We start from the raw sequence: 16756 nt of genomic DNA on the forward strand, positions 1-16756 counted from the left end.
ATTCCCTGGAATCAATAAAAGCTACAATGTTCATAAGCTTCTAAAAGGCTAGTTAATATAGTGGATATGAGACACCTCTTAGGATCACTATAAATCTATAGGATTCTTCAAGAGAACAGTGCAAACATCTTCACTGTTCAAAAGCTTTATTTGATTTTAGAATCTTCTCATTACCCAGGAAAACACCCTGGGAAAGAAATGAATATCAATGGCAGGCAATAAAAATTAAGCAACTAGGAAGGACTGTGCTTAACAGTTTTTCTCTTTTACCTGTTGGCTCCCCCTGCATTTCCAAACCAACGTTACTGTCCAATCCAGAGATGGTCTCCAAGAGCTATGATTTTTTTTTTTAAGGGTGTCTTTACACAGATTTAAGATGAGTTATCTTGACCGAGGGTTCCAGGTTCCAGCAAAGGAGACTGCTTGCCATAAACAACATTTCAACCACTCCTAATTTAAAGAATCAATATCCTTTTATGAACCAATTTTTAAAAATCAGATAATAACTCAAAGGTTCCATTAAAATTACAGACAACTTTAACACAAAAAGAAAAAGGCTTTTGATAGAACGAGGAAACGGAATTGGATGAGACTATTTGACCAGTGATAGTGAATTTATTCAGCTGAGATTAATCATTTTTATTTACTAAAGACACTCCATAGTTGATCTAACAGTCACTATTCTGAAAGCCCATCTTACTGTAGAAATTTACAGGCAAAACAGTGCAAGGGAGCTCTTGAAGTGCTATATGAAGCTAATACCCACAAGTCTGCTTTCTTCTAATCCACTCTTCTCCATCTAAATGCAAAAGACGACACTTAAAATGTACATATAAAATGTATGAGAGCAAGGGAAGATTCATGACACACATATTCAAATAATCAATAATATGTCTTAAGCCTTTAATGGTATTGAAATTTATTGTAAAGAGGTCACAGAATAAAATAAACAATTGCCTTATAAAGGATATATTTTACTTAGTAAGTAATAGGTCCTATTTGCTAAAGGGATACTGGATCTTTTTTGAAGTTAATTTGTCCAATGTGTTATTTCAAATAACATCAGTTGAAAGAACGCTGGAATAGGGAACCCTAAGACGGAATAGAGAGGAAGGTAGGGTCCCCTATTTCCAGCTTAACACCTTCCCCTCCATCACACTATGAAAGCTAGAGCTGTGGGGCTGAAGCTGTGGTATAAGTAATCAAGCGGGCACCAGGCCCTGTGCTACACATATTTTCCTACAGGATTTCATTTGAGCCTTACCCTACCCTGCAATTACAGGAAGGGCGACCACCATTTTTTTCTGATGGGGAAATTGAGCCCTGGAAAAGTAACCCTGTGATTTCGCCAAGGTCAGATGTCTCACGTTAAGGATAGCAGAGCAAAGACAACATAGCCTTGGTGACCCTTTCCCACACTGCACCGGCCCTGGACACCCAACCAACCAACATTTTTATATGAGAAATAATAAATCCTTATTTATTTAAGCTGCAATTTGTTGTGTTTTTGGTCGTTGGCAGCTAAACATGTTCCTGATATGCTCCAAAAATAGTCGTGAACTTTGCAAGTCAGCTTTGGAGCAGTGTATCAAAAGCATACCTGGCGTGAAGACAACCCTGACACCATCTCTGAGCATCAGAAGGGCCCGTGCTTGTTACCCAGAGGAAATGACCAAATGTTGCTTAAATTAGCATTAAGTTACATGCTGTGCTTGTGCTTAGTCGGTCAGTCATGTCCGACTCTTTGGGGTCGGACTCCTGGGGTCCCCAAGGGCTGTAGCCCACCAGGCTCCTCTGTCCATGAGGATACTCCAGGCAAGAATACTGGAGTGCGTAGCCATGCCCTCCTCCAGGGGATCATCCCAACCCAGGGATCAAACCCAGGTCTCCTGCATTGCAGGCAGATTCTTTATCAGCTGAGCTATCAGAGAAGCCCCAAATTAGGATTAGGTTCTATGAGAAGCAAAATTCTTGGAAACACTGATTACAGATCTGTCAATGGGGTTCCCTTTTCCAAAATCAATTTGGGAGGTCCACACAGTGTGTGTTAATAATGACTTTGAAGTGACTTCAAACTTAATGGTATCACATGTGTGACAGTTAATTAGCAGAAAATATTATAGTGTAGCAGTTTTTTGCCTTTTTTTAAGCATCAAAAGTAATGAAAGGCTTTGGGTTTTAATTGTTTCTTCCCTAAGACTGAATTCTATTCTCATTGCAAAGACAGAATTCTTTCTCTTAAAGTCAGGATGACATTTTGTGTGGTTTTCGGATCACAAGGACTACAACATGGGTGGACATTTAAACTGAAGACCTAAGAAAGTTCTCATAAGGTGGCATCTTATTTTTATTAACTGAAAAAATTAAGTAATTTCCAAGCAAGAAGGTTTCCCCCTTATCACATGTGAATGCTGCCATTTGTAATTCAGGACCGAGTTTAGGTGGTTTCAACTTTGGTTTCTACTTACACTAATTAAGTTCTTTCTTTTAAAAATAAAAAGCATACTAGACTTACTGCGCTGCCATGATCACTATATTCCACAGACACTATGTCTTCACGCACTGAATTATGCAGTTATCACCTTGGAAACCTAAAATGGATAGTTAAATCTGGACTCACAGTCTAGAAGATTAAAAAACAAAAAACAGTATAAACGACCTATACTATAACATAGTATGAACAAAGGAGGGAAATAATCAACTCTAGCACACTGAAGAACAGAAAATTATAAGCAGCCTAAACTATCTTTTAAAGTCACACAATTTAGACAAGTTGCTGAATTTGCACTAATGCTTTTAAATGGTTCTGTCACTTTAAATGGTAGTGAAACAAAAAAGAGAAAGGAAACTAAACATCAGAATTATATATCAATCAGGAAAAAAGCATTAATAGTTAAGTAAAATAGATGGTTAAAGAACTACATGTCTCTTTCTTCAGATATAATTGACATAACATTATACAAATTCAAGGTATACAACATTGATCTGATACATTTGTATTGCAATATAATTGTCATTGTAATGTCAGCCAACAGCTCTATCACCTTATATAAATATCATTTCTTCTAGTGATGGAAAAAAATTAAAATTTAGGCTCTTAGCAAGCTTAGTGCTTACAATATAGTTTGTGGTCTATAGTCACTGTCCTGTGTATTAGATCTCCAGGACTTACATGTGCTGGTTGTACATGCAGGCATGTATGCCAAGTCACTTCAGTCATGGCCGCCTCTTTTTGACCCTATGGGCCATAACCTGCCAGGCTCCTCTCTCCATGGGATTCTCCAGGCAAGAATACTGGAGTGGGCTGCCATGCCTTCCTCCAGGGATCTTCCCGACCCAGGGATCGAACCTGCATCTCTTACCTCTCCTGCATTGGCAGGCAGTTCCTATGCACTCTTAAACATCTCTCCCATTTCTCTATCCTGAGCCCCTGGTAACACCATTACTCTCATTTTTTCCAGTTCAGTTTTTTTTTTTTTTTTTTAGATTCTACATGTAAAATATTACACACACACATTATATATATTCTATCTTTTAAAGATAGAATCTAAATATAAAAACCCTAAGTGCTAAGTACTCTATGTGAATTGAATTAAGTTACTAACCCATGTGCCCTTAGGCTCACCAGGATGAAAGTGCTGAGATGGCAGAGTCCTAAGAGGGCAGCCAGGCAGGGTGGCTCAGGAACCTGGCTTAGGAGGATGGCCTTGGACAAATGACATACCCTCACTGGAAGTGATCAGTCATAAGAGCTCATAGTGTCATTGTGTGGATTAAATGAAAGAATAGACATGAAGTATCTAGAAAATTGACTGGCACACATTGAGCACACTAATATTAGGCTATTTTTCTCTCTTAAATATTCATTCACAAATCTGACATAGCAACCCTAAGGTTTTGCAATTTGAAAGTATAAAGTATTCATCTACATAATGGGTAGTTATGCTGATGTATCTTCTGTGCACTAAAGCACAGATGAATGAAAACTAGTAATACATTTAAATATTCTACTTGAATGAAAACTTACAGAATCTATCCTTGAATTTCTTATTGATTCTCTCAGATGCTTTCCGAATGAGTTCTGCTGCATTAAAACTAAGCCAAAATAGATTACCTGGGCCTTTTAACTACCCTTTGTCAAGCACAAAGTCCATCTCAATGAAACAAAAGCTTCTTAAAAAGCCAGATTGCATTGTACCCACACACACGCTAAGCAAGCTGGCATATATTCCAGGTATTTCATAGTGTATCTTTTAAGCAGACCCCTTTTATCTCATATAGCTTTCATTAAATTACAAGAGAAAAAGTATTTCCTGCTATGACCAGGAATAATGCTAGATTTGTCATCTACTCCATTTTCATTCTCTATTTCTCCCAGTCTACCTTTCATCAATAAACAACAGTGTTGCTTTAACTAAAAAGTGTGGAAAATTCTGATTGAATTTTCCACTTCAGAGTACACAAAATCATTCCATCTAACATGCCATGTTAGAAAATCTGTGCCCGCTCCTGACCTCCTGTTGCAGCCTATTTTAAGTATCCGTGATGCACCGTATCACACTGCATGGCTGGCGAAGGAGAGTAAACATATTGACTGAGAAATGTTTTGAAAAAACTTTATTCCACCTAGATCCTGGGCACTGTCAAAAATCACAAACATGCTTGCATTCTGTCTGTGCAAGAGCCTGACAGGGTTCTCAGAGAAATTCCCACAGTACATGACACCAGCCACTTGCCTAACTCTCCATCTAAGCAGGACCGTGCAGGGTGGGGCTGGGGGAAGGGAGAGTAAGAGTCAGCCCAAATAATATACTCAGAGGTATAGGAGAGAAGATGTTATTAACTGTGCCCTTCCTTTCACCTATTTGCAAGGTTAAAATAAAATTTAGCAGAAAAGATTACCACCGCTAGTGAGAAGGCACAACTCAGCCGGCAGGCAAGGAACACATGGAAGAAGAGGTAATATATTGATTGACCTTTCCTTCCAATTGCAGTCCAGGCAGCTAGCTGTCTTTTCTCATTTAGGGGGATATGACAGCTGACCTAGCTTATTTTCTTGAACTAGCAAACTAGCAGAGTCCTTGGACCAGTGAGGTAGCGGAGACCAGTATACATCTACAAAGGCAGAACTCAACATTACCACTGTCCTAAGTAGGAGGCCCTAAGTATAATCCTGTAACCTGATAGGCTGCTGGATTAGAGCTCCTCCTCCTTCCAAAAATGCTAGTTATCTTACCAGAAAACAGTGGGGAAGATGTTCCCAGGTATAGAGAGTGTCAGCCAATACGAATTATTCATGTTCCTTGAAATAAAGAGGAACAAGGTTCATTTAACTCAACATTACTCAATGAACTTTGCTAATGGGTATTGATAAGAAAAACTTATAAGTTTCTTGGTAAAATGTTCTGTACTCAAATAAGTTTCAGAAAATATACTTAAATACATCTCAGAGAATTTACTCACTGCAAGATTTCCCCAAGACTTTTTAAAATTACAGGCATTTTATTTAACCAGATCAAAGGGTATGATCTGGAGTGTTTCTCAAATTAATGGGACCATGAAACACTTTGGCAGAACCATCCCTGAGGCATGTACACAGAATATGCTTTGAGAAATGTGCATTTCACAGAGCCTTTACTTTGGTACAATGATAGGATGGCCATAAGAGAAGCAGACACTAAATTACTGCCATGTGATACACCAGCACCTGCATTCAGTAACTGAATTTCACAGTCTGGTATTGCACTCTGATGAAAGAGGTAGGTGCCCTACACTGTAATTCAATCAAATGTCCTCTAGTGCACCTTGAAAGACTGCTCAACAAATCCAAGAGAAGACCGAAAACAACAGCTACATAAACAAAGCCCTTGTGCACAACAGGGATCAAATCATTAAAGAAATGCACCCAAAGTATAAGGACACATGATTACCATGCCATAGGTCTATAGTTTATATGAAAGATACAGCCAGGAACTAAGGACTGTTACCATAGCCGTGTGTTTCTAACAGTGACAGAATGACACAACTAAGCCCGGATTTATGAATGGCTAGGCTAGGCTTATCGTTTGGAGAAGGCAATGGCACCCCACTCCAGTACTCTTGCCTGGAAACTCCCATGGATGGAGGAGCCTGGTGGGCTGCAGTCTATGGGGTCGCTAAGAGTCAGACACGACAGAGCGACTTTACTTTCACTTTTCACTCTCATGCATTGGGGAAGGAAGTGGCAACCCACTTCAGTGTTCTTGCCTGGAGAATCCCGGGGACGGGGGAGCCTGGTGGGCTGCCATCTATGGGGTCGCACAGAGTCGGACACGACTGAAGCGACTTAGCAGCAGCAGCAGCAGGCTTATCATTACGGTTGCCCGGGTGGCTCAGACAGTAAAGCATCTGCCTGCAATGTGGGAGACTCAGGTTTGATCCCTGGGTTGGGAAGATTCCCTGGAGAAGGAAAAGGCAACCCATTCCAGTATTCTTGCCTAGGAAATCCCATGATGGAGGAGCCTGGTAGGCTACAGTCCATGGGGTCGCAAAGAGTCAGACACGACTGAGCAACTTCAGTTTCTATTTTAAGGCTTATCTTTATTCTCTTTTCCCTATTCACAAATTCCCTGATCTCCTTGGACAAATCTATTTCTGAGACTTCCTCTTCCATTCAAGAAGTAGACATTCACAAGAGACCATTACTTTCAACTACAGGAGTGAAGATTTGGAGAAAAGCTAGGAATGAAAAGTATGTTGTCACTTGGTCTGATTCCTCTGTTGCTGTTCTATGGCAGGTTTCTCCTCCTGCTGTCATTTCACCATGATAGCCATGGGCCCTTCCCTTCATGAATTTATCACTCAGGAATTCACTTTATTAAGGTTTTCTGGTGTATGCATGAGAGGTCACTACCGTTGTGCCCGATTCTTTATGACCCCCATCAACTGTAACGCACGAAGCTCCTCTGTCCCTGGGATCCTCCAGGCAGGAATACTGGAGTGGATTGCCATTTCCTTCTCCACAGGCTCTTCCTGGCCCAGGGGTTGAACATGCATCTCTTGCATCTCCTGCACTGGCAGGTGGGTTCTTTATCACTAGCACCACCTGGGAAGCCCCAGGTTTACCTGTGCTCTTAGCTTTTTAAGTTATTTTTTAAAGTATGGTTTTGCAGCTTACATACCTTGTTTTGATTTTGAAGGTAACAACAACCGTCTCTTGTAATTGTCTACATTCCAAGTGGAAGAGGAGGCTTAAGAAATAAATGTTCCTTTATCATGTGTTTAGATAAAATTTTTATATGAGAGAACAGTAGAAATTGAGGTAAATAATATTTAGCTCCAAAAAAAGGTGTGTCTTTTCTACGTCATACCACTTGAGTCAGAGTGCTGAGTCATTCTGCTGTCTACTTGAACTGTGCTGGGTACTGTTGGGATCCATACTCAATAAAAGAAATAGGCAATACAAACAGATGCAGAGATAACCAAGATTATGATATTGTCAAAGACTCAAAAATAACTATGCAAAGGGATACAGTGGCAAAGATATCTGACATGAACAAACACATGGAAAATTTCACTAGAGACAGAAACTATAATAATAATAAAGAACAACTGGAAAAGCTGGAATGAAAGATATCAGAATGAAAAGGGCTTACCAGCTGAAGGAGCAAAGCAGAAGAAGGAATAAGTAAAGTTTAAATCAAAATGATAGAAATTATCCAAAATGAATCACCAGGAAAATAAAGCAAAAACAAAAAACAGTGTCTAAGATCTGTGCAACAATATTCAACTGCCTAACACAGGTACAAATAGAGTACCACAAGGAGAGGAGAGAAAATGAGGTAGAAGACACATTTGAATAGATAATGGCTAAGGGCTTTCCAAAAAATTGATAAAAGGCATCAGTCTGCATACTTGTGAACTCCAAGCAGAATGAACACAAGGAGAACTGTACTTGGCCACATCATAGTCAAATCTTTCTTTCAGGAAAGAAGCAGAAAACTGTGTGTGAGATAATGGGAAGGGAGAACTTATCCTACCCCACCTTGAGAAAAAAACCATTAACTTATAAAAATATTAAAGGAGGCAATGAAGTTAATCAGGTCAGTTACCAAAAGATACCATGGTCTCCAAGCATTGGCCAGCAAGTGTGTCTGAGGTACTCAGCCTGCTCTTCTCAACTACTGCCAGCAAAGAGACTCCTTCCAAAACCCTATCAGACTCCTCAGAACACTAGGTAAGGGCTAGATAGGGATTCCCTTCCCTGGTGGCTCAGAGGTTAAAGCATCTGCCTGCAATGCAGGAGACCTGGGTTCAATCCCTGGGTTGGGAAGATCCCCTGGAGAAGGAAATGGCAACCCACTCCAGTATTCTTGCCTGGGGAATCCCATGGAGGGAGGAGCCTGGTGGGCTACAGTCCATGGGGTAGCAAAGAGTCGGACATGACTGAGCGACTTCACTTTCAAGGATTGCCTGGCTAAATGTTTAAATTAATCTTTTAGAGTTGCTGGCTATATTTTGATTTGTTTTTCTTTTTGCCTTGGGGCAGAGGATTACAAGGGGCAAACAGGATACAGGACTCCTTGAAGGTAAAGAAATGATTTCAGTAATTCTTCATAAATAAATCTAAAGCTAAATTGGATAACCTGTACTTGTCCATTGTTGCCGTTTAGTCTCTAAGTTGTGTCTGACTTTTTTCGATCCTCAGGTGCTATTTAACCATCTTATCCTCTGCTGCTTCCTTCTCCTTTTACCTTTAATCTTTTCCATCATCAGAGTCCTAGCCCAGCTGATGAGCTTTTAACCTCTAAATTAAAAAGACTTCCTACACCCTTCCTCCAAATAAAATACTAATCACATCTTGGCCAACTGCCTGTTACAGGTCTTTGGTAAGCACTACTCTGAGAACTATGAGAAAAGTCAACAAAAGCAATTCACCAGTTCTTTAAAGTCCTTGGGAAAAAAAATCCACCCAAGGATAAGATAGGTTGAGCTGTAACAATTTACCTATGCCTACTTAACTGCTGTCAGTTAAAACAAACAAAAAACAAAGAAAGAACAGAAAAAGGTAACTGCTACAAAAAAAAAAAAAAAAAAAAATCTGTGTTAGGAAAGACAAACAGGTCAAACAGTTCTCAATATTTTCAGTCACAACATTTAAATGGGCTTAAAATAGAAATTCCAGCAACTAAAATATTAAAAGTCAAAATGGTTTTCACATATTCTTTACTTCAATTTTGAAACCCAGTCCCATTCTTTTCTTAAAGACAAACATCATTTTACTGAACAATCAATTAGGATGTTGACAAGCATCAGGAAAGAAATGTAACTCTGAAAACAAAAATGGAAATTTAAAACATTCTGAAAACTGCTACAGGGGTAGGACAAGGGGTCTGTTAGGGTGCTGGTAATGCACTGTATTTTAAACCTTGGAGTTGTTACCTGGGCATAGTCAGTGTGTGAAAGCTCATTGAAATCTGCAGTTTGGGGATATGTTACTACTACAGAAAAAAAAAAAAAATCAGTTACTAAGATCTTTGGGATAATAACAAGCTTAAGATATCTGTACTTTTCTGTATATATGTTATGCCTCAATGAAAAGATTATTTTGTTGAAGATTAAACAGTGATTCTTCAAAAGCAGCAGGCTATGCCCACCTTTAAGTCTACGAAATAAATCCCGTAATGCTCGGTCACAAGACCCAAATCATTCAGTAGGAACTACAGGAGCTGAATTCCAAAAGCATGTAGCAGCCCTGTAATTTTGAGTGCTTCAATACTGTGTTTATGTCATACATTATAGTCAGAATCATAGAAAATAAATAATTGGAACCCACTTTCTGTAGAATTACTTGTATGTGTCTGAGTAGAGAGATGTTAGGCTGAAAAAATGGGGGTGCCCTCTGCCCATTTTTTCAGCTGAATTGTTAGGGCTCTAGAATTCTGTTAATGCTAACAGAGAAATAAATCCAGTAAACTGGGACAGTCACACACAGGAAATGGTATGGAAAATGAAAGCTTTTCAGACAGTTTTGCAGCATTACATAGGTCAACAGTACTGTGGAGTCCGGTGGCAGGAGAGCAGGCTATGGGTCAAGGAGGAATCTGGCACTGGAGGCAGAAAACACACCACTGTGGGAACTGTGGTTGCCTTCCTTTTGAACCTTGAGAAATGCCACTCGGGACAGGGTGTCCCCTGGGAAAGGGAGGCGCCCCTCCGAGCTGGCGGTACAAAGGGCATGGCATCGTGGCTCTGCACAGGGACTAAGTGGGCTTCACCTTGTGCTAGCTCTGGGCCTCCTGCAAGGAATTTCACTTCTCTGTGCTGTCTGCCAAAGGCAGCAAAATGTGCACAGGGGTACCAGGTGGACAGATCACATTGTAAATGTAACCCCAAAACGCAACTTCAGACTCAGTCTGAACCTAGGCCAACTGTCTGGATTTGGGGAAAGCATCACCCTTAGAGCGCAATGTTGACAAATGCAGCCCATAGGAGTTGAGGCTGAACGTCAAAGACAGGTGCCAGGAAGTTAAAGAACGACCAGGGGAGAAGTGAAAATTCACTTACCTGTCCATTGCAAAGCCATCTTATGATCCACACCATGCAAGTGTTTATGTGTATTTCTGTCTAAGGCCTGCAGGTCAATCTGTTTTATCCTTTGATAATGTGAGGTGACCCTAAACTCATTGGAAAACCTTCTGCTTTCCTTCAGGAGTGGTCTGTGTCCTCCACTATTTGTAACAGAAGCAACCGTGGTAAAAATCGAGAAAAGGTGGAAGGCTTTTCCTACACCTTACAAACACCCAAAACCTGCAGCCATTTCCAGAATCTTTGATATTTCTATTGTTTTTTTGCTTTTAAAGGCTTAGGTTTTTCATGATGTTGCTTTCCAGCAATTGGAACTTCACGCCCAGTAAAAGTGAAAGAAGTTTTGGTTTTTCAGCATTGCCCAACACATTCTGTTCTGGGTGCTGGTCACATGGGATTGTCCAGTTTGTGTAAATTCATCAAGCTGTATACTTGTGAATGTGTGTAAAAAGTTTTATACACATGCATACACATACAAGTACACACACACACCAATTGGCAGTTTCCACAAAAAGAAGGTAGTGGCAACTGCGAGGCATGGTCCAAGGACACCACGGGAGAAAAAGGCCTGGTTCTCCCTCACCACTTCAGTTACAGCCATAGTACACAGGACAGTTAAGCACAGGGATCCCAAGAGCCCAAGAATCCCGGGTTCGAATCCCAGCTCCCGTTTTAGTAGCCGTGTGATCTCATGCAAGCTTCCGTGGCCTCGTCTGCCACTAGGTGATCAACAGTACGGCCCTCCTGGGGATGCTGTGAGGACTAAAGTTGTCAGTCCCAGGCATACAGCACCTAGAAGCAGGCGGACACGCTGCGGGGCTGCCTACGTGTCAGCTGCTCCACGATGCATAGGAGCATTGCTTTCACCTCTGGAGACTTCTTCAAGTCTCCCTTACATCTTATTTCTTGGTCTATCTACTTTCTCGTGGGGAAATTCAAGGGTACAGGAGAGGGTAAGCATACTCCTCAGACGGAGAATATTATTCCCACCCATTAGTTTATTTGGACAGAAGCTTCTCACACCTCTTATCTGCCTCCAGCCTACCCTTGCAATGTGCCCAAAGGACAATCAGCTATTTGTATGAGCTCCTGGAAACCGTAAACTGTATGCTGTATGTGCATTTTTAGTCAACATTACAAGCATGGTAGTAAAGAACTGAATTGGTTTAAGCTTGGTTTCACAGAGTAACACGCTTTCAGTTCCATCCACACTGCTGCATGTCCTTTCAAGGCTGCGGCTTCTAACTGCTGGGGGTTATGCGATGCCCTCTCTTTTCCCAATCACTCCTTCAGTGCACTCACAGTATCCCCAAATGTTCTGGTGTAACAACAAGGCTGCATGAAGCATCTGTGTCCTTGGACAGAGGCCACTTCTATTCTATGGGATTGCTGGGTCATAGGGCAGACTGTTTAATTTAGCTAAAAACTGTCATTTTTGTCCCCAAAATAGCACAATCGCTCTATGGAATGGTGACATCAGACCATTTCATTGTAACAACATTCTCAATGAGGTAGATATTGTTATTCCTGAGCTATATGGATGAGAAAACAAGAGACTTTTCCTCGGCCATGCAACTAGTACAGAGAACTTCAATGAGAACAACCTGCCCAAGGCAAAGCCTGTCTGCATCCCACCAGGAACAGCCGTTCAGGAACACATCACCTCGTTCACACCATTCCAGTCTGGCCCATCACATTACCTCACGCATTCTTACAATGTTCATGCCCACACTCATAAGGTTTAAAAAGTCCTTTGCTTCTTTCAGGACCCAGATGAAAACCTACAAGCTTCAGGAAGACTTTTCTGACTGTGGCCACAGAGGTCCTTTGGTTTGAAATTAATGCAGCTTGGATATGTTGACCAAACAATTGATTATTGTTTCTGCATTATTTCTTTCCCAATTACATTATATTCTTAAAGGTAAGAACTAAATCCTACAAGTTATAGTCCTCTATGCCTACCACACAGCTGAGTACACACCAGACATTCAAACAAAAGGAGAACTGGACACACTTTTAACAATGCAGACATTCTACCTCAACCCGTTATTTTACATGAGGGAAAAAAAAATCTTAGAGAAGTTAAATAATGATTACCTGATATCCATAATAAGAATAATCATAATTTAAAGGATAGCTACAATTTTTTGGTTATCATTAAGTGCCTTGGAGCTTCCCTGATAGCTCAGTTGGTAAAGAATCCGCCTGCAATACAGGAGACCTGGATTTGATCCCTGAGTTGGGAAGATTCCCTGGAGAAGGGAAAGGCTACCCACTCTAGTATTCTGGCCTGGAGAATTCCATGGACTGTATAGTTCAAGGGGTCGCAAAGAGTTGGACACGATGGAGCGACTTTCACTTAAGTCCCTACCTGTGCAGTAAAAACTTTTTATACATTCTCCCATTTAATCCTTAAAACAATCCCATGAGATGGATACTATTTTGTTCTCAGATAAAGAAACTGAGGCTTTCTTAGGGTAATTAAATAACCGCCCCAATGTCATAGCTATTAAGTTTCAGATATGAGATCAACACCCATTTTAGCCAGGACCAAAAGTTCATAGACAGCTGATGTACAAACAAAAATTATAAACTGCCTCAAAATTTTCTATCAGCAATGTACTACCCCTAAAATCTTTTGTAAAAGCAAACAAAAAGTTTACGTTGTAACAACATTTTATATAACTAAAATATTCCCAGAATAATTATGGCAACCAATCTTCCCAGTCCCTTCCCCATCTTTCTATTAATATCTCCTTAAATATAGTAACAAGTATTACAGCCTCCAAAAAAGCAGAAATTATCCTTTAACACTTGAAACTCTTGGGACTAGGAAGGTGTTAATTACCATCCAAAAATTCAATCCATAATAAGGCTCTAAAATGTAGATATTCAATATTTTAAAGCCTATCCCCTTAGTGCTTAAAAAAAAAAAACACTATTTCTTTTGTTATTAAAGAAAGAAACACAATATCATGATTTCCATGGCTTTTATTCTGCATCATGTTTGCAACTATGAACCCTGGTCAATGCAGCCTTTTGCCCCCTCCAAACAATGGGTTTCTAAGGTCCCAGAGACATTTACTCTTCAGAGAGATAAAAATGAAAAAAAGGATCAATCCTAAAAGGTTTATATTAGTGAGAAAAGAAGACGGTCTGCTCTGAGATAGCTCAGGGCTGATTTTCCCAGCAGGAGAGCCCAGGTTTTATAAACCTTATTCTCATTAGAAAAAGGTAGAGAAATCGCTGAGAATTAGTATAAAGGATTTTCAAGCCCTGTGGCATACTGAAGTGATGTATCTTAGAATCATATGCAGGGTTTTGGTTAGCTGGAATATCTGTCCATTTAGGGAGGGTTTTTTTTTTTTTTTAAGAGGATAGAATATTACAACACTTTCTGGTTTTGAAATTTATTAGATGCTATGCCCACCACTACCTATTGTCACATGCTCAAAATTTCAATACGAGCTCTATGAACCTATTTATTCTGGACCAGCAAAGCTTCCAATGAAAAATGACAGCTCATCTAGAATAAATCTTCATCATCCTTTTGTGCTCAAATGCCAGGAGATTTGAAAACTAATCCTCTGTACACTCTCGTGTTCTTTTCTGTCCACCTCCTGCCTCCCCAGATCGTGTCCCTGATGCTCCCATATCAAACTGATTTTTATTTAACAGAATTCTTTACCAGCTCCACAAATAACTGTTCAGTGGTCTTTGAACTATTATTCCTGCTGCCTGTTTTCTTCTTTGTTCATTTACTGTGTGAAGGGTTCATACTGGGGGATAGACAGGTGAGCATATTCTCCAAATGAAATATATTTTAGAAATTCCCAGTGGACAAGTTTAGCCAATCAGAGGTACATTACTTACCTTTGATTTCTCCTTCACTCTTTAACTCTTATTCAAATAAAACAGATTTAAGAGCTTGTTTTCCTATACTCAGAGCACTTTCAAAAGCTTTCAAAGACTAAGATTAAAAAATTCAGGCTGAAAAAAAAAAAAAAAGCCAACTCCCTGAGTAGAAAATGAGCCTCTTGTTTCTGGTCCATATTTTCCCCCACAGCTTTAAAGTAATTCTGTTTAAAAAATTAACATCCATTGAAAACACTGATAAAAGACCGCCCACAAATAATGCTTTGGAATTCATGAGGAAAGATGCTGTTTCTAGAGGAATTTTAGGACTGAGAAATGTCATTCAAAAATCTCAGACTAAATGGGAAAGTATCTAGCTATAAAAAGCCTTGATGAAAAAGAAACATAATTCCTTAATTTGGTTAAGAGACTATTTAATAAACTCTCATTTAATAGAGGGCTTCCCTTGTTGCTCACCTGGTAAAGAATTCGCCTGCAATGCAGGAGACCTGGGTTTGATCCATGGGTTGGAAAGATCCCCTGGAGAAGGGAAAGGCTACCCACTCCAGTAATCTGTCGTGGAGAATACCGTGGACTATACAGTCTATGGGATCACAGACAGACACGACTGAGTGACTTTCACTTTACAGGCTTCCCAGGTGGCGCTAGTGGTAAAGAACCTGCCTGCCAGTGCAGGAGATATAAAAGATGTAGGTTCGATCCCTGGGTTGGGAAGATCCCTTGGAAAAGGAAATGGCAACCCGCTCTAGTATTCCTGCCTGGAGAATCCCATGGACCAAGAAGCCTGGCAGGCTACAGTCCATAGGGTTACAAAGAGTCTGACATGACTAAAGTGACTTAGCACGCACACGCATTTCATAGAGGAGAGAACCTTGAGCCATGGGGGCTCAGTGTTATGTGGCAGCCCACAGACACAAATGGCTTATGACAAAGCCTAATGCACATCCCACTCAAGGATATTCTTCCTCACCACTCCACACTGCTAATGGGAAGCCAAGTATCTCTGCTTGATCACACTTCTCCCCAGATTGCGATGCTGACTCAACAGAATCCATAGTCTCAAAAACTTTAGTAACTTGTTTACTCTAAGTTATTACTGACCCCAGAATCTGCCAGGGTTTTTTTTTTTATAACAACTCAGGTTACTGAGTTGAAGGTAATGCAGTGTAGCGTCTAAGCACCAATGTGCTTATAACGAAAGGTCACTGGCCACACTAATGCGCATTTCCATTTTATATTCATTGCCCAAGTAACCAATCCACACGGCAAATGTGTTTCCCCTCATCAGTTCCTAAGGTTAGAAAAAAATTTTAGGCCTTTCTTAAATTTCTAGTACTGCAGTATTTGGGGGGAAGAAAGGATTTGACCTTTAAAGCCTATTTGTGAATATTGGCTGAACCTATTCACACAGCACATTAAGGCACCAGACATCTTCTTTTTAGCAGTTTAATGAGATCTTCTTAGAGCGTGTCTAGAAAAAGAAGCCATGATTCTCACTCAAGACAAAATGGAACAACAAAGACTCAATAGAAGAAACCTGTCTAATTTACAGTATAACAGACAACACTTTGCCTGGTGAGGCACAGTAATATTTCTGAAAATGCCACAGCAGAATGAAACGAACATAGGAAAAAAGAAAGAGTAGGAACAAAAGCATGTGCCAAGTTGAGTCCTTAACACACGACTGACCAAGAGAAACATGCTGGGTATAACAGGGGATATGCTTAACCTCAGGATGTTTTACTGCCTCATTGATGAAAACTCTTAGGCTGGGTCTGAGAAGGACCTGGTGTTCTCTGAACTAGGCTTAGCAAGATTCACCTCTTACATGATGAAACCATCCAACTTATTCAGAGCTAGTTTATTTTTTCCCCTCACAAACTTTCATGACTTCATCATAAGGATCCTGAGTCAAACTGAGTTGTTTAGAACTTGGGAGGGGGGAGGAGACACCCCAGGTACTAACTAAATGTCACAAAATGCTATGACATTTGGGGGCCACTTCCAAATATTTCCACATAGGCAATGTAATATTATATATTGATTAAAAATTATATGCTAATCACTGACTCCCCCAGGGTGGTCAACTAGCATTATATCAGAGGTATCCATGTCTCAGTCACACCAGTGTATGCATGTGCTCGTACTGAAATGGGTTTTCATTGCTGAAATCAAAATCCGTGGTCCCCTGGTCAATACAGTGGATGTTAGAAAAGGCTTTCATTGTTGACACTAGTGGTCTTTAAGGTAAGTGGCCTGGCAAAGTCAGTTTACAGATACTCTCTACCCTTGCATGAACAGAGCCTAAGAATCC

The 16756-nt window shown here is 40.3% G+C and overlaps 1 protein-coding gene across 18 annotated transcripts in view; it reads right to left on the reverse strand.

The window, feature by feature from the left end:
- MAST4 (microtubule associated serine/threonine kinase family member 4) overlaps nucleotides 1-16756 on the reverse strand; it is a 614032-nt gene that overhangs the window by 309874 nt on the left and 287402 nt on the right. The window lies entirely within an intron of this gene.

Source organism: Bubalus bubalis, chromosome 19 (genome assembly GCF_019923935.1).
Source record: "Bubalus bubalis isolate 160015118507 breed Murrah chromosome 19, NDDB_SH_1, whole genome shotgun sequence".
Lineage (NCBI taxonomy): Eukaryota > Metazoa > Chordata > Mammalia > Artiodactyla > Bovidae > Bubalus > Bubalus bubalis.